The following is an 18230-nucleotide window of genomic DNA, read 5'->3' as shown; positions in this document are numbered from 1 at the left end:
CCAAATCTACAATCTTATATGCATATCCTAGCTTTTGGGCCTGAGTAACAGGCAGTTTACTTTGGGCACGCTTGTCATCCAAATGTCAAAATACTGCCCCCTAGCCCAAAGAGGTTAAATATGCATGATTTAGTCCAAATAGTATGTCACCTTACCTGCTCAAATTAATATAGTTTCATCATTGTCCTCTTCCTTTTGTGTTTACTAATTGTCTTGTCTGTCAGATGAAAGTGAGTGGGTTGGCTGTCTTACATGGCTGGAGTGATGGTCCACAGGTCTGATTGGCTGTACCAACTGTTCTGCTTATAAGTTATAAGTAATCACATTTTTCTCTGTTTCATATTTTTACACTGTACCCGTACATGAATGAAAGGGGGATACCCAGTCAGTTGTACAACTGAATGCCTTCAACTGAAATGGGTCTTCCGCATTTAACCCAACCCCTATGAATCAGAGAGGTGCAGGGGGCTGCCTTAATCGACATTCACGGCGGCCGAGGAAAAGTGGGTTAAAAGTGCCTTGTTCGGGGTCAGAACGACAGATTTTTACCTTGTCAGCTCGGGGATTTGAGCCAGCAACCTTTTGGTTACTGGTCCAACGCTCTAACCACTAGGCTACCTGCCATTTATTCAAGTTAATTGAAATAGAATGTTAATATTTACTTTTCCATTTCTCCATGACGTCCATGAAGTTCATTATGAATAGACCTATGTGTGATCTTCAACTGTAATATGTTGTCGTATTAGAGTTTGACTGAAACTCATGTGAATAAAAGATCCTATGGTTTGTTCTTCATGGTCTAACTGACATTAGAAAGATGACAAGAGCATCAACCACAGTGTGATAAGGTGACAGGAACTAAAAGTCTGGAGCCAGAGATGACATGATATTATTGGTTAGTAGCTCTGACACTCAGACAAAGCTGCAGGCTTTGATGATGAACTATAAGACCTGTCTCTGAAAATACCTGTCTACCTATGTGGCTGTAGCTACAGCCGGGATAGGGTTAGCTTTAGGGTTAGAATTAGGGCTATAGGGTTAGCTTTAGGGTTAGGACTAGGGCTATAGGGTTAGCTTTAGGGTTAGGACTAGGGCAATAGGGTTAGCTTTAGGGTTAGGACTAGGGCTATAGGGTTAGCTTTAGGGTAAGGACTAGGGCTATAGGGTTAGCTTTAGGGTTAGGACTAGGGCTATAGGGTTAGCTTTAGGGTTAGGACTAGGGCTATAGAGTTAGCTTTAGGGTTAGGACTAGGGCTATAGGGTTAGCTTTAGGGTTAGGACTAGGGAAATAGGGTTAGCTTTAGGGTTAGGACTAGGGCTATAGGGTTAGCTTTAGTGTTAGGACTAGGGCTATTGGGTTAGCTTTAGGGTTAGGACTAGGGCTATAGGGTTGGCTTTAGGGTTAGGACTAGGGCTATAGGACTAGGGTTATGGCTAGAGCTAGACTTAGACTAGGGGTATGGCTAGGGTTATGGCTAGGGCTGGGGTTCGCGCATAATTAGTTGAACATCTATAAACCACTTCTCCAAATAAAGCATTACCAGCAGCAGTAACGCCGAGAATGGCCTTGTGGTCACCTCTGAAGTCAACCGAACCCAAACACTTCCCCAAACATGTCAAACACTATGGGCTGTTTTACTGTAAGTCACCGATATCCATTTTGATATACACATTCCACATAAAACCTCTGCAAGAGTGCATATTCTGCTTTCTGTAAATTTACATTGTGGTCCAAAACCAACAACAGCTCCCTCTGCCAATGAAATGCCCTTTGACCCAGTCTGATCTCAGAGTGAATTAAGAGATATTCTCTGATTCACAGCCAGATGAGGCAGGACAGATCTAAACACATAATGTTGAGAACCTATATTCCAGCTCTACTGGTCTATGTATTGAGTAAGTAGGCTGCTGTTAAACCTAACATAGAAAATAAGATTGACTGCATCATCCATCCTAGAATCTAATATGAGGACAGAGTATATGCCAACAGAATGGTAAGCACAGTATCTTAGCTCATTTGCTAAATATACATTTCATTTAGCAAATTTATGAGCAGTAGAAACAAGAACAACAGAAAAAGCTGAGGGATTGGGCTGGATAATTGTAACCACTCTCAAATTCATAGACATAACTACGGCTGCAAGGACTGACGATCCATGATATCAAACTTATAGTTTTAACCATATTTTGAGCCTGTAAAGTGTTTGTTTACACTTTCTTTGTTTACAAATGTTCGAGTAAAACAAGCTTATATTTTGGGTGGAGTACGACAGTTGAACTAAACTCATGAGGCAGTTATAAGTTATATTCTTGAAGAATCAATGGGTACATATCATGAATTTATAAGTCAGAAAATGGATGTAGCAACTGCTGATTCCCCCTTTAATGTATATTATCTGTGTTTCAGGTTTGGTCTCTCTCTCTCTCTCAAGCTTCACACCTCTCTCTCTCTCTCGCTCTCTCTTTCTCTCTCTCGCTCTCTCTCTCATCTCTTCACACCACTCTCTCTCCCTCTCAATTCAATTCAAGGGCTTTACTGGCATGGGAAACATATGTTAACATTGCCAAAGCAAGTGAAGTAGATAATGAACAAAAGTGAAGAAAACAATAAAAATGAACAGTAAATATTACACTCACAGAAGTTCTCTCTCTCTTTCTCTCTTTCTCTCTTTCTCTCTCTCTCTCTCTCTCTCTCTCTCTCACTCTCTCTCTCTCTCTCAGTAGATAAGACAAACACTTATCTACTGTTGTTATCATAATACAGTTGAATTTAATTGAATGCATCACGTACAATGATACTGTATTTTGGACACCTGAGGTTTGGGACACCTGCACACCGCCATCTGCTTTTTAGTACAATAACCATACTTTTGTGTCCTATGTTAAAAAATACTATAAATGTGTTGTATGCAACATCTTGAACACTTTGAGCACTTGTAGGCCTACTTCAGTCATAGTGCATCCATGATGTATTTGCCTGCACAGTGAATTCATCCATAAACAAAAAACCTACTGCTCTATTGTTGAGCGTACAGAGGCAGGTGTCAATGCTCTCTGCAGACTCTCATCTGATGCATTCACTGCAGACGCAACATCCTCGACGTGTAGTCAGTCACCTCGCTGGCGTGAACACGGATGGAAAAAACACACCTCATACAAAGATCTCTGTGGTCCAACGTTTCCACTCAACAACTAAACAAACTGACTTCATGTCTTGGACTTTTTTTTCTTAGGTACTTTTGAGTTCTCACCTCCTCTGTTACTGTGACATGAAGGGTTTGTTATGGTTTGCTACCAATGCAGATTGATTTGCATGCATATACTTTGTTTCTTTCACTGTGTTTCTTAGGCCTGTGATAAGCCTTATCACTATTTCTGCTGGACAGAGGGATTCTGAGGAGGTTGATAACCAACCCTCAGGTCCAACACTTTCAGACCATAGTTTTCACACTTTTTAGGTAGGTAGGGCCATGCACTCTGTTTACTGATAGATAACAAAACCGTTACCAACCAAATGACTAGTGTGTTTCTGAAATGGCACCCTATGGTCCCTGGTCAAAAGAAGTGCCTCTGGTCAAAGGTAGTGCACTATATTGGGAACAAGGTGCCATTTTGGATGCAACCAAGGTCTCCGTCCTCACCCTCTGCACCAAAACCTCTGTCTGAATCATACACACATTACATTTATATGCAGACCACAACCTGTTGTTGTCATGATATTCATCTGACAATGTTAACAAAATACTTTAACCTCTTAAATGTAATCTAAAATGTAATTTAAAATGTAATCTATGTAATCCCCAAAAGTAATAATTTATCATGAGACGGCCATAAAAAATAAGTAGTAATGCTGCATTCTCCAAGTTTCAAATCTCACCTTTCTGGTAAAAATAGTTATAACTTGCTTAGGACTGAGAACAAAAGCTCAAGTACACAATACAAATATGAGAAAAAAAAATTAAATATGTAATATTGCATGACATATTTTCTATTCAACAAAACTGTATGAATAAGGCTTGAAAACACTTTCTAAATATAGTATAATTAAATTATAAAACACCTAACTATAGATTTAAACTTCCTTATAACTGTAAAATGCATATTTGTATGTTTAGTGAACTCTTTAGGAACTCGTCTTTCATCTCTTACTAATCTTGTCCATCTATGACAAACAGAAAGTGTTTTTTGTTTAAAATCTATTAATTATTTTAGATGAATGGTTATAAATCGATCTCTTAATGTGCTATAGCGATGAAACCACTCTCTCCTGCTGCGCTGTTATGTAGGGTTCAGCCAGGAGTTGATGGACAGTCGGAAGAGTGAATTAAATGGTGGGAGGGACATCCCAGCTTTAAGTGGTTTCAGATTTCACATCCTACGTCACACAAAAATATACTACTGTGTCCGTGGGAACCAGGGCTATTGCTCAATGGAATAAATGTTGATCTACGGTGTCAACAGATCGATTTCTAAGCAAAAATGTTGGTCGGAACCAGGAACAGACCAAGCAGGTCCCCTAAATAGGGACTTTATTCACGTGATGTCTGACAAATATCAGAATGCTTTCAATAACTTGAGAAAGTATTGACAGGGTACAAAAATGAAGGAGATGTCTATATACAGTGCCTTCGGAAAGTATTCAGACCCCTTGAATTTTTCCACATTTCGTTGCTTTACAGCTTTATTCTAAAATGGATATACATATTTTCCCTTATCAATCTACACACAATACCCCATAATGACAAAGCAAAAGCAGGTAATTTGTTGTTGTTGTTGCTAAATATCACAATTACGTAAGTATTCAGACCCTGTACTCAGTACTTTGTAGAAGCACCTTTGGCAGCGATTACAGCAACGAGTCTTCTTGGGTGTGACACTACAAGCTTGACACACCAGTATTTTTGGAGTTTCTCCCATTCTTCTTTGCAGATCCTCTCAAGCTCTATCAGGTTGGATGGGGAGTGTTGCTGCAAGGCTATTTTCAGGTCTCTCGAGAGATGTTCTATCGGGTTCAAATCCGGGCTCAGGCTGGGCAACTCAAGGAGATTCAGAGACTTGTCCCGAAGCCTCCTGCGTTTTCTTGGCCGTGTACTTAGGGTCGTTGTCCTGTTAGAAGGTGAACCTTCACCCAAGTTTGAGGTCCTGAGCGCTCTGGAGCGGGTTTTCATCAAGGATCTCTGCTTTCATCAGACCAGAGAATCTTGTTTCTCATGGTCTGAGAGTCTTTAAGTGCCTTTTGGCAAACTCCAAGCGAGCTGTCATGTGCCCTTTACTGAGGAGTGGCTTCCGTCAGGCCACTCTACCATAAAGGACTGATTGGTGGAGTGCTGCAGAGATGGTTGTCCTTCTGGAAGGTTCTCCAGAAGGTCAACCTGGTTCTCCAGAAGGTCAACTCTAGCACTATGTCAGAGTGACCATCAGGTTCTTGGTGAACTCCCTGACCAAGGCCCTTCTCCCCCTGATTGCTCAGTTTGGCCGGGCGGCTAGCTCTAGGAAGAGTCTTGATGGTTCCAAACTTCTTCCATTTAAGAATGATGGTGACCACTGTGTTCTTGGGGAACTTCAATGCTGCAGAAATAGTTTGGTACCCTTCCCCAGATCTGTGCCTCAACACAATCCTGTCTCGAAGCTCTACGGACAATTCCTTTGACCTCATGGCTTGGTTTTTGCTCTGACATTCACTGCCAACTGTTGAATCTGTTATAGACAGGTGTGTGACTTTCCAAATCATGTTCAATCAATTGAATTTACCACAGGTGGACTTCAATCAAGTTGTAGAAACATCTCAATGATGATCAATGAAACAGGATGCACCTGAGCTCAATTTTGAGTCTCATAGCAAAGGGTCTGAATACTTATGTAAATAAGATATTTCTGTTTTTTATTTTGAATACATTTGCAAAAATAAAAATATATATTTTTTTGCTTTGTCCTTATTGGGTATTGTGTGTAAACTGCTAGTTTAAAAAAATATATATTTTAGAATAAAGATAACACAATGTGGAAAAAGTCAAGGGGTCTGAACACTTTCCGAAGGCACTGTAGATGCAAGCTCTTTCTGAGACCCTTCCAGATAGTTAGTGAAAGTAGGTTTGAGAAGGTATAGAGCAAGCCTCCCCCTGTTGGAGAGGGCCTTCAATGGTCATCTTGAATTCATCAGAACAAGATGTCAATATGTATGTTCTATATGAGAACAAGGTGACGATATGTATATGTGCTATATGTGCGCCGACAGAAATGGCCCCCTCGCTTCGCGTTCTAAGGAAACTATGCAATATTTTATGCATTATTTCTTACACTGTTACCCCAGGAAATCTTAAGTCTTATTACATACAGCCGGGAGGAACTATTGGATAAAAGAGCAACGCCAACTTACCAACATTATGACCAGGAATACCACTTTCTCGAAGCGTATCCTCTGTTTGGTCCACCACCCAGGACAATGGCTCGGATCCCAGCAGGCAACCCAAAACAACGGCGCCGCAGAAGGGGCAGACGGAGCGGTCTTCTGGTCAGGCTCCGTAGACGGGCAAAACGCCCACCACTCCCGAGTATACTACACGCCAATGTCCAGTCTCTTGACAACAAGGTAGACGAAATTGAGCAAGTGTTGCCTTCCAGAGAGACATCAGAGATTGTAACATTCTCTGAATCACAGAAACATGGCTCACTCGGGATACGTTATCAGAGTCGGTACAGCCACCTGGTTTCTTCACGCATCGAGCCGACAGAAACAAACATCTCTCTGGTAAGAAGAAGGACGGGGGTGTATGCCTTATGATTAATGAGTCGTGGTGTGATCATAACAACATACAGGAACTCAAGTCCTTTTGTTCACCTGACCTAGAATTCCTTACAAACAAATGCCGACCGCGTTATCTACCAAGAGAATTCTCTTCGATTATAATCACAGTCGTGTATATCCCCACCAAGCAGACACCTCGATGGCCCTGAAAGAACTTCATTGGACTCTATGCAAACTGGAAACCACATATCCTGAGGCTGCATTTATTGTAGCTGGGGATTTTAACAAGGCTAATTTGAAAACAAGGTTCCCAAAATTTTATCTGCATATCGAATGCGCGGCCCAGGCTGGCAAAATTCTGGATGATTATTCCTCTAACTTTCATGACGCATACTAAGCCCTACCTCGCCCTTCTTTCGGCAAATCTGACCATGACTCCATTTTGTTACTCCCAGCCTATAGACAGAAACTCAAACAGGAAATGCCCGTGCTCAGGTCTGTTCAACACTGGTCTGACCAATCTGATTCCACGCTTCAAGATTGCTTCAATCACGTGGACTGGGATATGTTCCGGATAGCGTCGAACAACAACATTGATGTATACGCTGATTCGGTGAGCAAGTTTATTAGCAAGTGCATTGGTGATGTTGTACCCATGGCGACTAATAAAACCTTCCCCAACCAGAAACCATGGATTGATGGCAGCATTAGCAGAAAACTGAAAGCGCGAACTACTGCTTTTAAACAGGGCAAGGCGACCGGAAACATGACCGAATACAAACAGTGTAGCTATTCCCTCCGCAAGGCAATCAAACAAGCTAAGCGTCAGTATAGAGACAAAGTAGAGTTGCAATTCAATGGCTCAGACACGAGAGGTATGTGGCAGGGTCTACAGTCAATCACGGACTACAAAAAGAAAACCAGCCCCGTCGCGGACCCTGATGTCTTGCTCCCAGACAAACTCAACAACTTCTTTGCTCGCTTTGAGGACAATAGAGTGCCCCGACATGGCTCGCTACCAAAACCTGCGTGCGAACATTCACCGCAGCCAACGTGAGTAAAACATTTAAATGTGTTAACCCTCGCAAGGCTGCCGGCCCAGATGGCATCCCTAGCCACATTCTCAGAGCATGCGCAGACCAGCTGGCTGTTGTGTTTACGGACATATTCAATCAATCCCTATTCCAGTCTTCTGTTCCCACATGCTTCAAGAGGGCCACCATTGTTCCTGTTCCCAAGAAAGCTAAGGTAACTGATCTAAATGACCATCGCCCAGTAGCACTCACTTCCGTCATCATGATGTGTTTTGAGAGACAAGACAAGGATCATATCACGTCCACCCTACCTGACACCCTAGACCCACTCCAATTTGCTTACCGCCCCAATAGGTCCACAGACGACACAATCGCAATCACACTGCACACTGCACACTGCCCTAAACCATCTGGACAAGAGGAATACCTATGTAAGAATGCTGTTCATCGACTACAGCTCAGCATTTAACACCATAGCACCCTCCAAACTCGTCATTAAGCTTGAAATCCTGGGTCTCAACCCCGCCCTGTGCAACTGGGTCCTGGACTTTCTGACGGGCCGCCCCCAGGTGGTGAGGGTAGGAAACAACATCTCCACCCCGCTGATCCTCAACACTGGGGCCCCACAAGGGTGTGTTCTCAGCCCTCTCTGTACTACCTGTTCACCCATGATTGCGTGGCCATGCACGCCTCCAACTCAATCATCAAGTTTGCAGACGACACTACAGTGGTAGGCTTCATTACCAACAACGACGAGACGGCCTACAGGGAGGAAGTGAGGGCCCTCGGAGTGTGGTGTCAGGAAAATAACCTCACAATCAACGTCAACAAAACAAAGGAGATGATCGTGGATTTCAGGAAACAGCAAAGGGAGCAGCCCCCTATCCACATTGACGGGACAGTAGTGGAGAAGGTGGAAAGTTTCAAGTTCCTAGGCGTACACATCACGGACAAACTGAAATGGCCCATCCACACAGACAGCGTGGTGAAGAGGCTGAAGAAATTTGGCTTGTCACCAAAAACTTTTACAGATGCACAATCAAGAGCATCCTGTCGGGCTGTATCACCGCCTGGTACGGCAACTGCTCTGCCCACAACCGTAAGGCTCTCCAGAGGGTGGTGAGGTCTGCACAACGCATCACCGGGGGCAAACTACCTGCCCTCCAGGACACCTACACCACCCGATGTCACAGGAAGGCCAAAAAGATCATAAAGGACAACAACCATCCGAGCCACTGCCTGTTCACCCTGCTATCAACCAGAAGGTAAGGTCAGTACAGCTGCATCAAAACTGGGACCTAGAGACTGAAAAACAGCTTCCATCTCAAGGCCATCAGACTGTTAACCTGTTGGGGTGTAGGGGGCAGTATTTTCACGGCCGGATGAAAAACGTATCCAATTTAAACAGGTTACTACTCTGGCCCAGAGTGGCCTTATTACATCTCAGGAGGGATTTTGTCCCACTCCTCTTTGCAGATCTTCTCCAAGTCATTAAGGTTTGGAGGCTGACGTTTGGCAGCTCGAACCTTCAGCTCCCTCCACAGATTTTCTATGGGATTAAGGTCTGGAGACTGGCTAGGCCACTCCAGGACCTTAAAACCTCTTGCATCTAGACGTTCCACTAGCGGCACCCCGTTCCGCCAGCGGGACCCCTAGCCAACAGCCAATGGGATCGCATGGCGCGAAATACAAAACCAACTAAAATACCATAATTCAATTTTCTCAAACAATCAACTATTTTACACAATTTTAAAGATATCCAAAATACTTTTTTCCCTCACTGTAGCAGGTAAAGTCCTTCATAGAAGTTGCTCTTCTTTCACATCACCAGATGTATCTGTAATGGATCAGATTTTCTGTCTTTCTTTTCAGGACCCATCTCTCAGAAAAGAGGTCCAGCAGTTTCTTATTCAGATACAGGGGTAAGTAAAAATCATTCTATTTTCTCTTACTAATCAAATCAAATCACATTTATTTATATAGCCCTTCTTACATCAGCTGATATCTCAAAGTGCTGTACAGAAACGCAACCTAAAACCCCAAACACAAGCAATACAGGTGTAGAAGCACGGTGGCTAGGAAAAACTCCCTAGAAAGGCCAAAACCTAGGAAGAAACCTAGAGAGGAACCAGGCTATGAGGGGTGGCCAGTCCTCTTCTGGCTGTGCCGGGTGGAGATTATAACAGAACATGGCCAAGATGTTCAAATGTTCATAAATGACCAGCATGGTCAAATAATAATAATCATAGTAGTTGTCGAGGGTGCAACAAGTCAGCAACTCAAGAGTAAGTGTCAGTTGGCTTTTTCATAGCCGATCATTGAGAGTATCTCTACCGCTCCTGCTGTCTCTAGAGAGTTGAAAACAGCAGGTCTGGGACAGGTAGCACGTCCGGTGAACAGGTCAGGGTTCTATAGCAGCAGGCAGAACAGTTGAAACTGGAGCAGCAGCACGGCTAGGTGGACTGGGGACAGCAAGGTGTCATCATGCCAGGTAGTCCTGAGGCATGGTCCTGACCCTAGCCAGTCTGACCCTAGCCCCCCGACACATAAACTACTGCAGCATAAATACTGTAGGCTGAGACAGGAGGGGTCAGGAGACACTGTGGCCCCATCCGATGATACCCCCGGACAGGGCCAAACAGGCAGGATATAACCCCTCCCACTTTGCCAAACCACAGCCCCCACACCACTACTATGTAAAAAAATATATATTTAAAATAACGTGTAGTCATATTCTCCCTCCATTATATTATTGTTCTTCACAGGCCCAAGATGCAGACAGTCTCCATTATGTAGCTCTGAATCTGAGCAACAACAAGAACAGGTCTAGAAGACAGAGAAGCAACATGGAGGAAGAGACGGTGTACTCTGGGATCAGACAGTAGAACTGGATGAATGAAACAGTTGTCCTTTCATATCAGATAGCTCTTTAACTAGCTCTAACTTTATTAGCTTTATATGAATGCTTCAGTAAAATGTGATGACATTTGTGGTCATAGTCTTTTCAAGTGTATAACAAAGTACAAATAGAAAAATAAAGCATTTCCAACTGTTAAATCAAATTAATTTGAATAAGTTGAATACATTTCATTCTGTTCACACACCTCTGTGGTCATAGTGAAGGATGTTACAGTGACTTTCCACCACTGGAAACTAACCTTTCATAGCCATTTAACACAGGAAGACAGACCTGCTGCAACACACTGTACTCTACTTTTCCTCTCAGGGCCAGGCCAGTTCATACCCCTTAGTGCAACAATGTTCTCTAAACACAGTGCTTACAATGTAAAGGTCAATGTCTTCTCATTTATGTGAAGTCAGGTATTCCCTTGCATCATGTTACAGTATATAACGTAGGCCTCTTTCAACATAATTACTCATAGTGAAAGTGGCACAACAGCCACCACCACAGGAGGACAGGCCAGTTGTAGTTGTTTTCTCTTTAAGACATAGGCCTACTGATTGCATGCCACACACCCCCTCACATACACAGCAACATATTTACATGTATTCTGTGGTCTGCTATGAACAAAACATTAAGCTGTAGCTATCTACACTTTGGTTAGGCCTGTTGGCCTGTTGCACAGGATCCTCTCTGTCTCTGTCTCTTTCTGTCTCTCTTCATGTGGTTTCAGCAGGATCTCAGTGGTGTCAGTCAGTTGTATGATATACTCTTTCACTCTTCATGTTGTCCTTTTTATCAACAATAGAACACCATTTTAATGAGGCAGCAAATGATCTATACATATTCTACAGAAATCTATGAAAAAACGAAATTAACAATTTATTAGGTATTATGACCTAGACATCAGAAGTCCGTAGTTAAACACAAACCATGGTTTGAAGTGTGATGTAAAGTATCATCATCATCTGGACCAAGAAGAAAGAGCCTCCTTCTAATTATATCATGGGAGGGCTTTTATCCATCAATACATTAAATAATTGTCACACCCTGATCTGTTTCACCTGTCCTTGTGATTGTTTCCAACCCCTCCAGGTGTTTCTTATTTTCCCTGGTGTATTTATCCGTGTTTCCTGTCTCTCAGTGCCAGTTTATCTTGTATGTTCAAGTCAACCAGCATGTTTTTCCCCGTGATCCTACTTTTCTATTCTCTTCTACTAGTCCTCCCGGTTTCGACTTTTGCCTGTTTTCTGGACTCCATTCACGCCTGCCTGACCATTCTGCCTGCCCTGACCTCGAGCCCTCCTGCCATTCTTTACCTCTGGATCTCTGAACTGGTTTTGACCTTTTGCCTGTCCACGACCATTCTCTTGCCTACCCCTTTTGGATTGTAAATAAACATCTTGGACTCTAACCATCTGCTTCCTGTGTCTGCATCTTGGTCTCGCCTTATGTCCTTATAAGAATAAATAGTATATGAGATACTGCTGGTTAAGTAAAGACTATTATGTTTTCTGAGTCTCTGTATTATAAAGTGACTGTCTGGAAGTCATAGAGCCCTAGAGGATGACAGTGTTATAACATATGGCCAACCAGGTCTACTGTATGACTCCCATTGTCACGGTTGTCGTCGGTTAAGGAGGACCAAAACGCAGCAGGTATGTGCAGGCTCATCTTGACTTTTATTAACTATCAAAATGAACGTACAAAAATAACAAAACACGAACGATCAACAAAAACAGTCTGGTAAGGCACAAGGCGAAACACAGAACAATCACCCACAAATAACAACCACAAACACACCCTAATATATGGGACTCTCAATCAAAGGCAGATAGACAACACCTGCCTTCAACTGAGAGTCCCAACCACAATTAACCAAACATAGAAACAGACATACTAGACTAAACATAGAATACCTGAAAACCAAACAGTGCCCAAAAACCCCGGAATACTTAAACCAAATGCCCCTTCAACAAAACACACCACCCCGAACCACATAAAACGAATACCCTCTGCCACGTCCTGACCAAACTACAATACTAATTAACCCTTATACTGGCCAGGACGTGACACCCATGGACCACAATGGGAGAAAAACATTAAGTAAAGGGATCCATTGCCTCTTGCTGTTGTGTCTCTTACTTTGAGTGGACAAGCCCTCTGTTGGCCAGCTGCAGTACATAGTATTGTAGACAGTATGAGCTGTAGTTAGGCCTATTAAAGGATAAATCCACGGTACTCACATTTAAAAAAATAAACAAAACTGAACATTGACATATTCAAACTTGCTATGTTATAAAGTTGTGCAACACAGAATCAAGCTGTACAACAACATAGGAGGACAGTGTTTATTCCATTCATGGTCTACTGGGCGGCCTATCGAGTGTTCAGCCAATCAAATTTGACCATCGAAAACAGATGGTACCTGAGATGAACCAATGAACGTAAACGCAAGTTTCCATTCTTTTCTGTAGAGAGACTGCCTTTTACACAGGTCAGTCTCATCCCCAAGAAAGATGAATAAGCTCCTCGCCTTTCTTTTGATTTGGAAAGCATGGAAGTAACATCTAGCTCAATTGACTAATGTTATACATGTTTACTATACATTTAAAGTGCTTACTATAGGCTTTTGGTAAATGTAATAAATGCAGTAAATATAGTGTTTTTTTCAGGTGCATCTCAAACACCAGTTATTGTTCATCCCACTTCTTCCGAGAAAGCAGAGCTGGGAGGTAATGTGACTACTGAATGCCACATGACCAGTGAGAACATAAACTACATGGTATGGTACAAACTCACCACTGGCATGGTGCTTCAGTATATCACTAAATCTTTGAAGTACCTGAGTGATGTCCTATTCAACAATTAATTTGATGGCTGATTGACTGTGATTGCAAGAAAAAACACATTTCACCCTACCATTTCTGCCACAAAGGGACCTTGGGACCTACCATTGTGGGAAGATTTTCTTGAATCACATGCTCTTTGATGATGGAACCATGTTAATGCTGACAAGTGAAAATATTACAAATATTCTACTTTTTAACATTATTTATATTTTATTAGGCATTTTCCATAACGATGCTTTTTTGTGATCTACCATCATAAGGCACCACATCAAAACGCAATACACAATGAGACCTGTGCAGGAGAGCACAGTGTCTGTTTGTTCAGACATGGCTCAGGAGAACTCCGTCCAATCCAGGAATCATTTACACCCATGGAGACAGGAGTGATAAATGTGAGAAGAGCACTGAGGCTGGGTCTCCTACACAGAGCAGTGTCTACAACCTCCCCAAGAGGAACTTCAGCCTCTCTGATGCTGGGACTTACTACTGTGTTGTGGCCTCATGTGGGGAGATACTGTTCAGGAACATGACTAGGCTGAAGATCAAGAGTAGACGATACATCTTAATTTTTTTTTCATATCTATTGTATAATCTACTGTGTAAAACTGTATACAGTAATAGTTATTTAGATCATATAAGAAAATGTGCAATCATCCATAGTTACTTTACTTCAATCATCATATTCATTTTCCCAGACAATGGTGCAGACCCTCTTCTCTTTGTTTACTGCCTGACCTCAGCATTGGGTCTCTCGTTTATCATGATCATTGTCCTTGGTATCATCATGTACAAGATGAACAAGATAAATTGTCTGCAGTGTAGAGGTAAGTGAAGTTCATACAAAATATATGAATATTGTATGTAGCAAGTAAATTCCTTTTTAGAAGTTGCTCTTCTTTGATATCACCAGATGTATCTGTATTAGAAGAAGGAGTTGTATCTTTATCTTTTCTGTCTTTCTTTTCAGGATCTGTCTCAGACATAAAGTCCAGGAGTCTTTTCTTCAGATACAGGGGTAAGCAGAATTCCTGATGTTGTATTACCATAAAAACATATAGCAATATTCCTCTCCATTTCATAATTGTTCTTCACAGGCCCAAGATGCAGACAGTCTCCATTATGTAGCTCTGAATCTGAGCAACAACAAGAACAGGTGTAGAAGACAGAGAAGCAACATGGATGAAGAGACGGTTTACTCTGGGATCAGACAGTAGAACTGGATGAATGACACAGCCTTAATTGTTAACTTCATTGGCTGTAACTGTAATGAATTAAGTGCATTGCTTCTCTGCCAAACTCATTTGACAATGACTTTCTTGTGAGAAGATAAATGAAGCATTTAACAATAATCAGGACAAAGGTGTAACATCTATGCTGGGAGTCGGAAAGTAAGTTCAGGTGGTGAGTTTAATAATAAACGGAACACAGAACAATATAACAAACACGAGTAGTGTATAGACATGAAACACATAGTCAACACTCTAATTTAATTTAACCATTATTTAACTAGGCAAGTCAGTTAAGAACTGCCTGGGGAATGGAACTAAAGGAGTGACAGACATAGGGGAGGTAATCAGTGAAGTGATGGAGTCCATGAGTGCCTAATGATGAATGCCAGGTGTGCGTAATGAAAAAGGCGGTGGTTACTAAACCGGCGACGTCGAAAGCCGGAGGTGAGGAGCGGGAGTAGACATGACAAAAGGAAGGTATTTACTTAGACCATACTCAGGCATCTTTATGTTGCATTGATGAACCGTTTTTTTTCTCTTCTCATGCCACTAACACCACCTCACACACACAGCAACCTATTTACAGGTACTCTGATGTCATTTCTTAATTAAGAACATAAGACATGGTAGTATGCCTTTAAATAAGTAAACAAGAAGAGGTTTCAAGTGTTTTACAGGTTTTGTATTTTGTCTTTTAGCGGGGACCCCTTCTCAGCAAAGCCAGTATGTGAAGCCTCATGCCAACACGTCAGACCAACATGTTAGCAGGATGAGACAGGGAATGAGTATTAAAGCAAAATACTACAGCATTAGATTTCACTCAAACTCTGAATTTACTGAGTCCTTGTTTTACCCCCATAGCTTAACTGTGATTATGATGCCCTGAACTATACTGCCCTGAAGATCAGTGACAAGAAGAGTACCAAGCCCAGGAGACAGAAAGAACAGAGAGATGAAGAAACCATCTACTCTGGTGTGAGTAATCAAGACAGGATGTGACATATGAGGGTCATTCAATCAGCCTCATTCTAAGTTAAGCCCCCCCCTCCTCTGAACTCCACTTTGATCTTGACTGAGCCAGTGTGAACTGACTATTATATACATTTCTCATTTATTGTAGGATGCTATTGCAGGGGCCTAGTTTTGCCATATATGAATGTAAAATCATTCAGGTGCAGAGCATAATTGTCCAGCAAGTGTGAGAGCTGATACTAGGATGGTTTCAGAAGTCTCAAATCCTCAGCAATAGTGGTTGAGGTTGACTGACTCGATACATTTGTTTTTGTAAAAGTGTACAACAAAATGAATAATGATTTTGCAAATGTCTGACTTCTTCCTTATGATGATAATAGTTGTAACATGGAACTCTGTAACCTGCCTTTATGTTTGTGTGATATTTCAATAAACATGTTTTTATTTCCTAGTTTAATGACTTGCTGTAACACCCTGGCCATAGAGAGGGGTTTTTGTTCTTTATTTTGGTTAGGCCAGGGTGTTACATTGGGTGGACGTTCTATGTGCATTTTTCTATGTTGGTTTGTTTCATTGATTTTGGCCGTGTGGCTTCCAATCAGGCACAGCTGTAGAGCGTTGTTGCTGATTGGGAGTCACACATAAGGAGCATGATTTTCCTTTGGGTTTTGTGGGTAATTGTTTCTGTTAGTGTTTTGCACCTGACAGGACTGTTTGGCTGTCGGTTTTCTTATTGTTGTATAGTGTTCTTTCTGCTATTAAATATTCAATGATGAACACTAACTCCGCTGCACCTTGGTCAACTCTCTCTCCCGACAGCCGTTACAGAATTACCCACCGAAAACGGACCAAGCAGCGGAGGAAGGAGAGGCACCAGGAGAAGGAGAATAGTATGGACTCATGGACTTTGGAGAAAATGGAGAGGAGCGTTCAGGATTCCTGGAGATGGGAGGAATTACTGGACGGAGGTGGACCATGGACTCAAGCGAGGGATTATCGCCGCCCGCAATGGGAAATAGAAGAGTCGAGAGCTGAGAGGCGCTGGTACGAAGAGAGGGAGCGCAACGGACACGGGAGGCAGCCCCCAAACATTTTTTTGGGGGGGCACACGGGGAGATTGGCGGAGTCAGGCGGTAGACCTGAGCCAACTCCCCGTGCTTACAGGAGGCAGCGCAGTACTGGTCATACACCGTGTTATGCGGTAAAGCGCACGGTGTCCCCAGTACGTGTGCATAGCCCGGTGCGCTACAGGCCAGCCAGGACGGGTTGGACGGGTTGTGCCAGCTCAGCGCGTCTTGTCTCCAGTGCGCCTTTTCGGGCAAGGGTATCCTGCACCGGCTCTGCGCACTGTGTCTCCAGGGCGCTGGGAGGGTCCAGTTCACCCAATGCCTGCTCTCCGCCCGTGCTGGGCCAAAGTGGGCATTCAGCCTGGAGTATGGGTAAAGAGCGTAAAGTTTAGAACTCCAGTGCTCACCCATAGCCCGGTGTATCCTGTGCCTCCTACTCGGACCAGGCCTCCAGTGGATCTCTCCAGCCTGGTCCGTCCTGTGCCACCTCTCAGGACTAGGCCTCCAGTGGGTCTCCCCATTCTGGTCCGTCCTGTGCCACCTCCCAGGACTAGGCCTCCAGTGGGTCTCCCCATCCTGGTTAAGCCTGTGCCTCCTCCTCGGACCAGGCCTCCAGTGGGTCTCCCCATCCTGGTCCGTCCTGTGCCACCTCCCAGGACTAGGCCTCCAGTGGGTCTCCCCATCCTGGTTAAGCCTGTGCCTCCTCCTCGGACCAGGCCTCCAGTGGGTCTCCCCATCTTGGTCCGTCCTGTGCCACCTCCTAGGAATAGGCCCCCAGTGGGTCTCGCCAGTCCAGAGCCGCAAGAGCCGCCCGCCAGTCCGGAGCCGCCAGAGCCGCCCGCCTGTCCGGAGCCGCCAGAGCCGCCCGCCTGTCCGGAGCCGCCCGCCTGTCCGGAGCCGCCAGAGCCGCCCGCCTGTCCGGAGCCGCCAGAGCCGCCCGCCTGTACAGAGCAGTCAGAGCCACCCGCCAGCCCGGTGAGTCCTGTGCCTGCGCCTAGGGCCAAATCTCTTACATGTCTCCTCAGCCTGGTGAATCCTGGGTCAGTGCCGCCCGGAGCCGCCAGGGACGCCCGCCAGCCGGGCGCAGCCAGGGACCCCCGCCAGCCGGGCACAACCGAGGTTGCCCGCCAGCCGGGAGCAGCCATTGCCGCCCGCCAGCCAGGCGCAGCCATTGCCGCCCGGTGAGTCCTGTGCCTGCGCCTAGGGCCAGGTCTCTTACTTGTCTCCTCAGCCTGGTAAATCCTGGGTCAGTGCCGCCCGGAGCAGCCAGGGACGCCCGCCAGCCGGGCGCAGCCTGGGCCGCCCGCCAGCCGGGCGCAACCATTGCCGCCCGCCAGCCGGGCGCAGCCATCGCCGCCCGCCAGCCGGGCGCAACCAGGGTCGCCCGCCAGCCGGGCGCGACCATCACCGCCCGCCAGCCGGGCGCAGT

This window comes from Salmo trutta, chromosome 5 (assembly GCF_901001165.1).
Source record: "Salmo trutta chromosome 5, fSalTru1.1, whole genome shotgun sequence".
NCBI lineage: Eukaryota > Metazoa > Chordata > Actinopteri > Salmoniformes > Salmonidae > Salmo > Salmo trutta.
This window is presented reverse-complemented; position numbering follows the sequence as displayed.